The sequence below is a fragment of the Vidua chalybeata genome, chromosome 20 (assembly GCF_026979565.1).
Source record: "Vidua chalybeata isolate OUT-0048 chromosome 20, bVidCha1 merged haplotype, whole genome shotgun sequence".
Classification (NCBI taxonomy): domain Eukaryota; kingdom Metazoa; phylum Chordata; class Aves; order Passeriformes; family Viduidae; genus Vidua; species Vidua chalybeata.
In genome coordinates, this window is record NC_071549.1 from 785,046 (window position 1) to 797,153 (window position 12,108).

The 12,108-nt window shown below is 56.5% G+C and overlaps 1 long non-coding RNA gene across 1 annotated transcript; it reads right to left on the minus strand.

The window, feature by feature from the left end:
- Positions 1–7,115: 7,115 nt before the first annotated feature.
- LOC128798186 (uncharacterized) lies at positions 7,116–9,900 on the minus strand. The gene is made up of 3 exons (XR_008434351.1): positions 9,774–9,900; positions 7,540–8,008; positions 7,116–7,445 (listed from the first exon to the last, which is right to left on the minus strand). It is a non-coding gene; the product is annotated as an uncharacterized LOC128798186 (long non-coding RNA).
- Positions 9,901–12,108: the final 2,208 nt, after the last annotated feature.

Here is a 12,108-nt window from a genome sequence, read left to right on the forward strand (position 1 = left end):
AACAGGCAGCAGGTGGATGAGCACAGGCTGGTGTGGCCCTGCCTTAACACGGGGTTGTCCCGTGCTCCCTCCTCCCACTGGCACAGGCCAGTGCTCTGCCCTCGCTCGCCACAGCCCAGCTGCACCACAGCTCCATCTCCTCTCCTCTCCTTGGCCCTCTCCCCTTGCTCCATGGGCCACTTGGCAGTTTGCCTTGCCCATCCTCTCCCTGTCCCTGTGGGAACTCTGCACCCCCATGGTCAACTGTGGTCCCACATCTGAGCACCTCCTCTGAGCTGCAGCACCCAGCACAGGCAGGTTGGAGAGAGGAGCAGAAACTCTGGGCATCCCCTGCGGATTCCCCCAAAAATGCTTGTAGCAAGGTGTGCTGGGATTTCTGTCTGGGGCAGGTGTTTTCCTCACAGTTCCTCCCCAGAGGCCTCCAAAGGGCTCCAGTGGGTGCAGGGCAGCAGGGAGCCCTTCTGGGTGCACCAGGAGACCATTCCAGGGTGCTCTCCTGGACTGGGAGGGCATCTCCCCTTTGGGATGCTGCTGACTTCCAGCTGTGAACTCCAGCACTGACCTTCTCCTGGTGCCCTCCTGGGTTTGGATATGGGGCTTGGCAGCTGGAGATGGACAGGCACCAAATGTGGCTACAGCTGTCCATGCCCAAACTGCAGGCCAGAGTTGGAGTTTCAGGTGAGCCATTTCCTCCTGGCACTGCAGGGGAAGTCCAGTTGGTGTCACCCAAGGGTTAATGGCAATAAACCGTGCTGCTGAAGGGATCTTCTGGTTTCAATTTAATTTAGCATTTGCGTGTGGATTACACTCAAGGATGTTCATACTCACTTAATAACCTCCCCAGTCAGGCACCGCAGAGATGAGTGGTGCCAGAGCCCAGGGAGGAAGGGCAGTGTTTAATACTTGTCCCCCTGAAAGGTGACCCCACTTTCCCAGGCCTCAGGGGCAAAGAGAGCTGGACACCTGGCTGTGAAGGCATAGTGATGTCCAAGGAGGAGACAAGAGCTCAGCAGAGCCCCCATGCTCGGGGGAGACGTGTCCATCGAGCTCTTCCAAGAGTGGATCAAGAGCAAGGGACATGGGGTAGCCAGAGTCTCCCTGTCCTCCTGAACACTCCATCCATGACAGGATGCCCCAGGCCCTGGCAACACCATGTGTGAGACATAGATTATGCACACCAATCCACTGGGAGCAGAACAAGTGGGCCCTGCTAAATCCAGGGAAGGCCAACACCAACATTGTTTTTGCCATGCACCTGGCCCAGGCACGCACAGAGCCCGTGGCCTTGCCTTGGCTTTCACCTGCTCCTCTGTCTTGTGGGGATTCAATCATGCAGAAAAATGGCTTTGGAGTAGGAGCATGTTGTCTAAACATAGCCCAAGGGAAGAGGAATGCAGAGCAAGGCCCGCAAAAATAGCTCAGGGCCTGCTGCTCACAGCTCAGCATCCTTTGGGACAGCCAGGTCCTGGGCATCTGGGCAAGCACAAGCAGCCAGGGCTGTCCCGGAGCCAGGGACCGTGCCAGGCTGGCAGGGACAGAGTGTACAGTTCTCACCAAGCCTCCTCGGCTGGGCTGGGGCTTGGGACACCAGTGGCCCTGGAGATGCTGAAACCCATGTCAGAAGGGGCTGTAATAACACCAGGAACGAGCTGGGGCTCTGCTTGTTCCCTGACCCTGTCCCTGGAGGAGAGCAGGGCTGAGGTCCCCTGTCCAGAGCCTCTCCATCAGACCGGGGAACATACTGGGGATGTTCCTCCAGATGCTGGTGGTGATCCTGGTGCTACAGGAAAGGGAAGTCATAGTGCCACGGGTGTGGAGGAGAGAGAACTGCTGGGAGCCCCACACAGGACAAGGAGGATTGGCTCCACCAAAGGAGAGTGTCCTGGCCTTCTTGAAGTGTCCCAGGGTACAGCTCCTCCCCTCTATCCATCTTACACTGGGCCATGAACCTGTTCTGAGCCATGGACACAGTCCAACAGACACTATCCATGGGGACTGGCTCCAGGGGTCCCTGCTCGAGCAGGGGGCTGGAGATGACCTGGCCAACATCAGCCAGTCTGTGATTCAGTGATTTTCCCTCTCTCCAGCCACTGAACATCATCTTCTCAGAGCCATCTCCCTTCTCCAATCCCAGATTCCTGGAGCACTGACCAGCAGGATGGTCGTATCTCCCCATCCTTCTGTGCTTGGTCAGAGCACACAGCGGCCACGTGGCCAGTGGTGGACCCTCGCTAAGGTCTGTTCAGCTGGGCTGGCACACACGTTTCCTTGGGGAGCATCTGGAGGGATTTTCCCCTCAGTTTAGACTGCTGTGCAGATGGTCAACAGGTCCCCATTCCCAGTGACCTCCTCAGGCTGCACAGTCCCACAGCACTGGTGGCTCTCCACAACCCTGAACTCCTGGAAACAGCCCTGTGGGTTTGCAGGATGCTGCAGGCTCTGGTTCTGCAGCTCCACAGCTCTCTGCTCACCCGATTTGCTCTGTGGCTCCATGCCCAGGGCTGTACTCCATCTCAATATTCAAATGTGGGGTTGATGGCAGCCTGGATGTGCCTTGTGCCAGAAGAGACCTGATCAGATTAGGTGGTCCTCAGCAGAGCAGACAGGGTCCTCACCTCCCCATCTGAGACTCTTTAAAGAAAGCAGAAAGGAGGAAAAGGGAGTTTTTAACATGAAACATCTGGCAAGTTGTTCTGCTCTGCACACCAGGATGGGAGGGAAACATGTCCTCCAGGCTGAAGTGAGGGAAGAGGAGCTCTCTGGATATTTACAGTGATGAGCACGAGTGCAGCTGGACCAGCTGTCCCTGTGTGCTCGCTGTCTCGTGTACCCATGTCCCCAAGGACGTGCCCAAAGCCATTCTTTGGGATATGTCCTGCACCCTGTGTGCTCAGGGATGGAATAGGGGCTGTGCTGGCCAACTGGAAAAGCCTGAAGCCATCTGAAGACCAAACCAGGGACAGACCTGCTGGCCACTACCACGAGCTGGCACCAGGCAAGGTCCCAAGTTTCCTCAGCACCCGGAGTGAGAGTGAGCCAGGAGAGTTAAGCAGGGACAGGCTGTAGGAGACTGTTAGAGAACAAAGCGTGCCTGAGTGGGAGCTGTGAAATACTTGGGAGTCTCTCAAGGAAGCTGGCAGCAGAGCAAGTTCAGATGGACTCAAACATCGTTCCCACCTGGGCTGAGAGCGGGCCAGGGAGCGCGGCAGGCGGGGCCACGCCGGGCTCGGATCCTGCAGTGACCCAGACTAACGCTCCCTTTTATCGCCCGGCTTTAAACACGCTTTTATGATGTGCGAGAAGGGGGCAGATGGTTCTCTAATTAACTCGAGAGTGCTGAGTTGTGAAGTGCTGCGAGGGAAAGCAGCTCCAGCAGGGATGGCAGGGCGAGTCAGCAGAGCAGCCCGTGCCTCTGCCAGGCAGTGCCGTGCTGCCCAGGGGCAGATGCCTCCTCCCACGGGCACTGCCTGCTCCCAGCAGCCCAGCTCCGGAGGGGCTCACCCTCACAAATGCCACCTGGAAAGCTGTGTCTCGTGATGCTGATCCAGAGGATGTTCTCATGCAGCACCCCCAGGGGAGCTCATATTGTCACTGCTTCTTCTTCAGTCCCGTCTTGCTCTTTGGGTGCTTGGCTGCTTTTCGCATCCCCCTGGATTAAGACATGACAGCAGTGGCCCAGCACCCAGTGGGTATCTGATCCATTTGCACCTGTGGAGACTTTCCTGGAGCCACCCCACAATTCACCATCCTCTGACCTGATCAGGCTGGAGCTCCCCAGATGTTGGAGACCCAACACTGGAGCACCTCTGGAAAACACCTTTCCTAAGCAATTCCAATGGACCTAAAAGCCTGATGCTTATCAGTTTTACCTAAACCCAGTATCTCTGTGATTTCTATCCCTGGAATCAAAACAAATTTCCTAATAATTTGGATTCAAAATGAAAAAAAGCCTGTTTCAGCCTGAAACGTAATGGCTGGGTTTGCTTTATGTGTTCACTTCTGAAATACAATCCAGTTCCATGCTGGAACAAAAAATCTCCCAAATTTTGCTTTGAAATGGTGACATATTTCATCAATGCTCTAGTTGTCTGCAACATCTTCAGCGAGCAGCCCACCTGGCCCGAGGCAACACTCTGCAGTCAAAGATTAATTGAATTAATTAAATTGAAACATTATCCATATGCTAGTTACAAATGATGTCTTAACTGGCCGAGTTTAGCCAAAGCATCGCCGTGGGCAATGGGGTCTGGGTGGCAGCGCAGAGGTGAACCTGAAAGCTTTCAAACCTTCCGTCCCTGCCCATCCCCGAGGCAGTTTCTGGCCAGAGCACTCACGTCATGGGGAGCAGCAGCTTCAAACACCGGCAGGCAGGAGCATGAGGCAGGAGGAATTGCCCCTGTTCAGCCTCTGCTCCCGGGAATAAACGAGAACGGGACAGTGACATTCCTGCTATCTCAGCGGGAATAAGGGACTTGAGGGATGGAGATGACATCGCTTGAGACAACAGGTGGAACTTGGCAGATGGGAGGAGAATTTAGCAATGGTTGTGCAAGAGGGACAATTTGGAGGGAACGGGTTGTTTGTGTCTGACAGTGCGGGAGTTCTGACATTAGGGAAAAGCCCCAAATTCCAGGGGCTGCCGATGGATGCTGGCAAAGAGCGGAACCAGAAACACCCCAAAACCTGGCGGAAGAGACGAACGGCGCATCCGGCAGCAGGACCCACGACAGCAATTCCCAAATTCCCACTGCCCTTCCATGAGGCTTCTTCCTGGCACTGCCCAGCACCGCCCCCGGCCCTCCATCACCCCCTTCCCCACGCTGCCTGCGCTGCCGGCTCGGCTCCTGTCCTCAGCTGACTCCTCTTGGCCGGCCTGCCGGGAGGAAGCAGCGTGCACTGGGGCAGGGCCAGCGCTGCGCTTGTGCCGGAGCTGCTGCCAGACTGCGCAGCGAGCGGCTGAGCCCCGGGGCTGAGCCCCGCGGCTGCTCCCAGCCCAGACACGCCGCTGGGAACCGGGACGCTGAGACCCGCCAGCACCGGGCAGCGGCTCCCAGGGCTGCTCGGGAGTGGAGCCGGGCCCCAGGACAAAGTCACGGCTTCCCCTGGGAAGCTGAGACCCGGAGCGGGGCTTGGTAGAGAGAGAGAAGGAATTCAGTGAAACAGCCCCAAAAACGCTGCCCATCACCCCACACCGAGAGGCTTCTATCCTCCAGCAGTGTTTCTCTCCTCAAGCTCCAGGAGGATGTAGCAACAAGAGGCTCTGGATCATCCCTTACACACCCCTGGGAGAGAGACAAGGGCAGCTCCTCGCGATCCCTGCCGGCTGTGCCAGGCATCCGTGGGGTCTGGAGCTGTGGGGGGCTGCAGGCTGGTGGTGACCTGGCTGCCCTTCCCACCCCGTCCCTCAGAGGGTAGCACAGGCTGGGACGTGTCGGGGAGGATGTTCCCAGCACAGGCACGGCTGAAGAGCGGGACCGTGCTGGCCAGCGCCCCACAGCGATGGGGAGAGACAGCCAGGGCTGGGCAGAGCCCGTCTGAGGGAGGATCTGCTGCTGCTGCTGCTGCTGCTGCCCAGGAAGGAAGAGTGAAGAACAGCATTGACTCGAGAAGAATGGCCCAGAGGTGGCCAGGAATGCACTGGCAGACTCCTGCAGGGATGCAGCTCTGGAGGAGCACCAGGAGGTGTGAGGGAATCCTGGCTGGTGCTGGGATGAATGCAGGAACCTCCCTACCTCCTCTGCTCCATCACAGCTGCCATTCCTGATGTCAGCCCATGCAGGGACTTTTGGGCCACCATCACCTCTGCTTGGTGTCACCAGCCCTTGCTCAGCCCCTGACCCCTCTGCTGTCTCTGGCACAAGGCCTCAGCCCTTCTCTTTCCCTCTTTTGCCAGCTCTGAGAACTGGTCCCTTCCATCCCACAGGGTGTTTGACCTCTCCTCCTCACCTTCCCATCTTGGACCAGATCCATATCCCTTCCTTGGGGACCATCCATCCCTTTCTGATCCCTCCTTTTTTATCTTTCCCTCAATTTTGACACCTGATTGTCTCCCCCACACCTCCTTGGGTACCAAATCTCTCCTGTATCCATGACCCCATTGCTGCAGGTGGCTCCAAGTCATGTTCCAGCTCTTCTTGCCTCAGTCCAGCCACCTTCTCACCCCACTCCCTGGTCCCCTCTGCCCTCTCCTCCTGTCCCCACCCCTGCGCTGCTGTGGAGACCCCCCAGCCTGGCAGTCCCCCAGACCCATGACCTCCTGTACCACTTCCCCAAGTTCCTCTCCATGTTATTTCATTAAAGCCATTAAATCCCACAGTCACATTTCCAGTTCCCAGGACAGAGCTAGACCAGCTGTGGATAGTGACCGTGCCCAGCAGCAGGTGCTTTCCCAAGTGGGAATATAATGGGAAAACTGCAGGTCACTGGGCAGCCCTGGGAGGGTGGCAGCGGGACCTGGCACCAGCCTGCACCGATGTACCCAGCTGCAGCCCTGGGCAAAGCACGTTTTTATCTTTTTGCAGGATTGCCATTTCCCAGCAAAGAGACACACACATTCCAGATCTCAGGATTGTAAGGCTTTTAATCACACACGTGGTGCCTCTTTGGGAGTCAGACAAGGAGGCTGGAGGGGGCTGCTGAGCCAGATCCCCACCTTGACAAGTGTTTTAGCACAGGGAACTCATCTCAAGGTCAGCCCATGGCTGAGCTGATCCCTTCCAGCCTCCAGGTCAGCTCAAAGCAGGACATTGTCCTACAAACTGTGTGGGGAGTTACAGTCCCCACATTGTCCTCCAAACTGTGTGGGGAGTTACAGTTCCCCGCAAGGGACTTTTGGGGAAAGAACATCCTCTGTGGATCCAGAGCGTTGTTGCCATCAGCAAATGCAGCACTCGCCTCTCAGGTTCTCTAATCTCCATCTCCCATAGCTCTGTGCCTGAGGGAGGCTCATATTTCACATTGCTGAAAGGCAGACTCTGAGCCCTTCTGGATGCACAGAAAAGCCAGAGGCATAAACCTTATGGCTTAAAAAGCAGAACACAAAAAAAAAACCTGTACCCAGTATGTGCTTTTTTTTTTTTTTTTTTAATAATAATTCTTAATTTGAAGCTCTGCTCTTGATTTTTGGTCTCTGAGTCATGGTTGGAATTATCAGAGCTCTGGGAGCCATTGACTGGCATTTGCAGGGTGCACTGGGAAGGGAGGGAGGCAGCCCAGCCCTGCCTGCTCTATGTTTCCCCTCAGCACCACAAGGATCTGGCTGTGAGATAATAGAGCTCCACCGCCTTTTCCTCAGGGCCTCTCTGTGCTGCAGACACAAACTGGAGCACAGGCAGTGTCTAAAGTTCATGTTCTGGCTGAGTGTAACCAGCTACATCTCTGTGCTCTGTTGCTCACGATTTGCTTCAGTTTTCCCTTTCTGGGTTGAGATTTTCCAGCCCTGCTCCCTGCACAAAGGAGGTTTGAGAGTCTCTTTGAACACACTTTGGCCATGGCAGAATGCACAGGCAGTGGAAAGCAATATCTCCATGATAAACATACCTGCTTTTTTTCCTTTCTTTTGAGAATAAAAAACAATCTTCCAATTTTTAAACGGATCTACTGCTGAAACTGCTGGGGGTCAGAGCTGACATCTGGCAGAGAATCGGTGCTGACCGTTCCAGTACACACTGAGTCTCCCTTGCTGAAATCCACAGCCACTCAGGCACAGCACGTTTTGCAGTGATGGTACCTTTTAATCAACACTTGGAAAGCCCCAGACAGTGGGAGCAGGATGAAAACAATCACTTGCAAGCTCCAAGGGCAGGTCAGAGCTGGGGATGGAGGCAGGCAGAGGTTTCACACCCAGGCAGGGAGCGGCGGCCTGGAGTTACCTATGGGCAGCAGATGTTCAGCTGTCCTTGAGAAGGACAATGTGAATGAGATGGAAGGAGCCAGGACCACTAAATCCCTCCTTGGCCAGCATCAGATCAGAGCCGTTCAACGATCCATCACTGAAGGCTTTCCAGAACTGCAGAAATACCAGAGAGAATTCGATATAAACCATAGAAGGATTTAGGTTGGAAGGGATGCCTGGAGGTCCCCAGCCCAGCCCCGCAGCACTCCAAAGCTGGGTCAGGCTGCTCAAGGCCGTGTCCAGGCACGTTTTGAACGCGTCCAAGGATGGAGATCCCAAGGATGGGGATCCTCTCTCCCGTGGCTGCACCACTTCCAATACAATCCCAACCTCACAGGCCACATCCACAGCTCTTCCAAGCACATGGAGAGCTGGTTATCCACGAGGGAAGGGCAGAGGCAAAGCCTGCAGAGAAGGCACTGCCACAAACATTGCTGGGCCCAAGGCAAGGAGAGCTGGAACACAGCTTGCAGCCAAGTGTGGCCTGCAGTGAGGCAGTCATGGATACAGGAGAGAAAGGAGGCTAAAGGGGGGCAGAACCAGGCACCAAAATTGGTGGAAAGATGAAAAAGGAGAGCATCTTGGGGGGACAGGAGAGAGATGGCTTACCAAGGAGGAGATAAGGATCATGCCCAGCAGAAAAGAGAAGCCTGGGATGGGGTCTCTGCCAGGGACTGGGGAAGGTGTCTCCCCTTCTCCTCATGAGGAGTCTCCAATGACAAGCATTCCCAAGAGATCCCGAGTGGCTCTCTGGTGCCGGAAGGGCGATGTTGTTTCTGTTGGTCATGTCAAGGAACAGCATCCACCCATGGCCCTGGACTGCTGCTCCAGCCCTGCTCCCTCCAAGCAGCATCCTTGTGCTGGCAAAACCTCTTCCCATGACAACCGTGGGAAGGGACTGCCAGGGAAGGAGGAGCTCATGGAAAGTTAAGGATAGGCAAGGTATGGATGGGATCACAAGAGCCTTCAAACCCAACAGACAAAGGCACCTGCCAGGGAGGGGCTGCCTGAGCCCCCCCGGTCCCCAAATAGCCCCTGCAGAGCTGGAAATGCTTCTCCTGCCTTGACAAACACCCCAGCACCAAGTGTACAGGGACAATTGGGAAAATCCAATCCTGTAAGTGTCCAAGGTCAGGCTTGGACAGAGTTTGGAGCAATCTGGGATTAGTGGGGGCAATGAGATTGGAACCAGATGATGTTTAAGGTCCCTTCCATGCAGGCTATTCCATGTTTCTATGTTTTTATCCTAGACATGACCTTGCCCATGACACTGGAATATGTCCGTGGTGGCTTCCAGACTCACACTGAGGCTGGATGGCTCCTTGGCTGCCCCACGTGGGTGTCCTGTTGGGCTGTGGCATGGGCTGTACACGGGGTCAAATCTTCCCCCAGGGAAGGTGCTGGAGGATGCGGTGGAATGCACAAGGGAGAAGGAGATGGGGACCCATGCTCAGAGCACCCGGAGATCCCCGGTGTTTTAACATCAAGAGAGCCATGGGGACAACACTGGGCTGGTGAAAACACCTCTGAGTGGGGGATGGCAAAACAAAGAGGTTTTGCTTGCTGAAAATAAGGTTGAGCAGACGCCCTGATTGCCAGGCACCACAGAGCCCTGTCCATGCCTCACAATCCTCCTGCTCCATGTCCTGAGAGGATTTTCTCTGGGATGTCTGACAGAGGTGTCCTTTTCAGACTGTCTCTCTAGTTTGGAGCGTCCTTCCTACAGCATATCCAGGGGTGATAGTCTATTGGTCAACAGTTAACAGTGAACCAAGGCAGGAAAACCTAAGGATGCTCAGCATCGGAAGAGGCAGCTCCCCTGTCCCTTCACCTTCACCACCTTCCTGGCACACACCCCAAACACGGAGCATTTGCTCACCAGAGACACAGGAGGAAGGAAAACTTCAGGCCCTCACGATTGCGGTGAGTTTGGCTGTTCCAAAGCCACCTACCAGCCTCAGCTTCCCTGGGACGGTGACGAGGCCACTCCATGCGTGTGACCTGCCCCTCGCACATACCTTTCCTTTGAGCGCATCCAGCGCAGGCACCGCAGGGCCCCGGCACACCCCGACAGCGCCGTTTCCTATGACAACACCGTCAACAGCGCCAGGAGCAGGGATGGGATCCGGGGGGCCTAGCAGGTGTGGGGATCTTCGTAGCTATGGCAAAGGGGTGTTTACTTCTGTGTTTTGCATGTCGGTGTTACCCCCGGGAGAGCTCCCCGCGCGTGTCACAGCAGCGTAAGGCTCTTTGGCATTTCCCCCAGTAACTATGTCAGCGTTTGGGGGAGCTGTGTGTAACCTGCACCTGCCACCGACCGGCTGCAGGAAGCATCCATCCTTCCTGGAGCTGCCATGGCTCCCAGGAGCCCCCCATGTTAGTACAAGCTGTAGCCGCAGGTGCTCTTGTTGCAGGCCTCGTTGTGAGTTTTCTCACCCCGATATTGCACCATGCAGCAAACGCCCCCCCGCCCTTTTCCGCATGGGCCCCGCTATGGGCAGCGCTTTCTGCTTTGCCACTTTCCCATCACACTGTGCCCGTCTCTGTGCCTTCCCCACAGCTTCTCCTGACACTTTGCAAGCTCGGAGCAACGCTCCCAGCCCATCCCTGCGGGCGGCTCACCGAGCGCTCCGGCCAAATCACAAAGGGTTTGGATCCCGTTCCCCGTCACGAGTGCCAGGGGCGGGAAGATCTTGCCTCACATCTATTCTTTCTAGGTACAAAACACGCATTCAAAAGTCAGAGCCGTTTCACTGGCAAGGGCTAGGAGCTGCACGGAGCCAGCCAACTGCCCCAGTTCTGATTCCCAGCGAGGCCGCTTTCCCAGCCCTGCTCTCTGCGTGTTTTGCAGACGCTCGCATCGAGGATGCATCACCCGGCCAGCCCCACCCGGGGGGCTGCATCCCGAGGGCCACATCACGGCCCCGAGGCTGCTGGAGCCACTGCAAAGCTGCCGATCCCCGCGTCCATCTGCTCCCGCGTCGCTCCTCTGGAGCGGGGAGCTCGTGTTTAACGACCGCGTGTGTTTTCGCTCAAGCATTACATCACCTGGCAACGCCAGCGGGACGGACGGACTGACGGACTGACGGGGCCAGCCCGGCTGCGCTGTCCCTGCCGATGCTCGTCCCCTGTCTCGTGCCCCGTGTCCCCAGCCCGCAGCCCTTTGCCCTGTGCAGGTGAACAGAAAATCCTCCTCCGTGCGGAGCCCACCGAGGGGCTCATGCACAGCCCCCCCTCTCCACCTCCTCGGTGTGTCTCAGCGCCGGGTGTGGAGGGCAAAACGCTCCGTGATTTCCACCTCCCGCAATTCCTGCACTCGTAGCCATCAGCACTTTCCCTAAAATAAGGGAAAGGAGCTGAGATAAGCCAGCCAGGCAGGCTCCGGAGGGCCGGTCCCGAGCGGCGATTGAGTTCACACTTCTGCAAGTGGGCGGCCAGGTCGGGCTTTCGCACCTCGCGCGGAGAGGAACCGGGTGGATTTGCTGATAATTGGCTGCCAATTTCCGCAGCGGTGGAAGGAGCCTGGGGAAGGGGGGGGAATGATGCCAGGGAGCCCAGCGGGAAGGGGGTGCAGACAGGGCATTTTCGTGCACGTGCTCCCACTCCCAGCGCATTGGGGTCACCAGGAGTCAGGTACTGGGATAAGCAGAATCTCAAACCCTTGGCATGTGGGGAAGGGGCAGTGTTGGACCTGCAATGGAAGGGGTGATTTTGCATTCTTTGCCCTGCATCCACACAGCAGATTCTCATTCACACAGAGATTCTTCACACAGATTCTCCCCTTCTACTCTGGCCCACCTGCAGTATTCTACCCACCTCTGGGGTCCCCAGCATGAGAAGGATGTGGAGCTGCTGGAGTAAGTCCAGAGGAGTCCACAGAGATCCTCCAAGGGCTGGAAGCACCTCTGCTCTGGAGCCAGGCTGGGAGAGCTGGGGATGCTCACCTGGAGAGGAGAGGGCTCCAGGGAGAGCTCAGAGCCCTTCCAGAGCCTAAAGGGGCTCCAGGAGAGCTGGAGAGGGACTGGAGACAAGGGATGGAGGGACAGGATAAGGGGAATGTCTTCATATTGACAGAGGGGAGTCAGATATTAGATGCTGGGAAGAAATTCTTCTCTGTGAGGGTGCTGAGGCCCTGGCACAGGGTGCCAGAGCAGCTGTGGCTGCCCCTGGATCCCTGGCAGTGTCCAAGGCCAGGCTGGACACTGGGGCTTGGA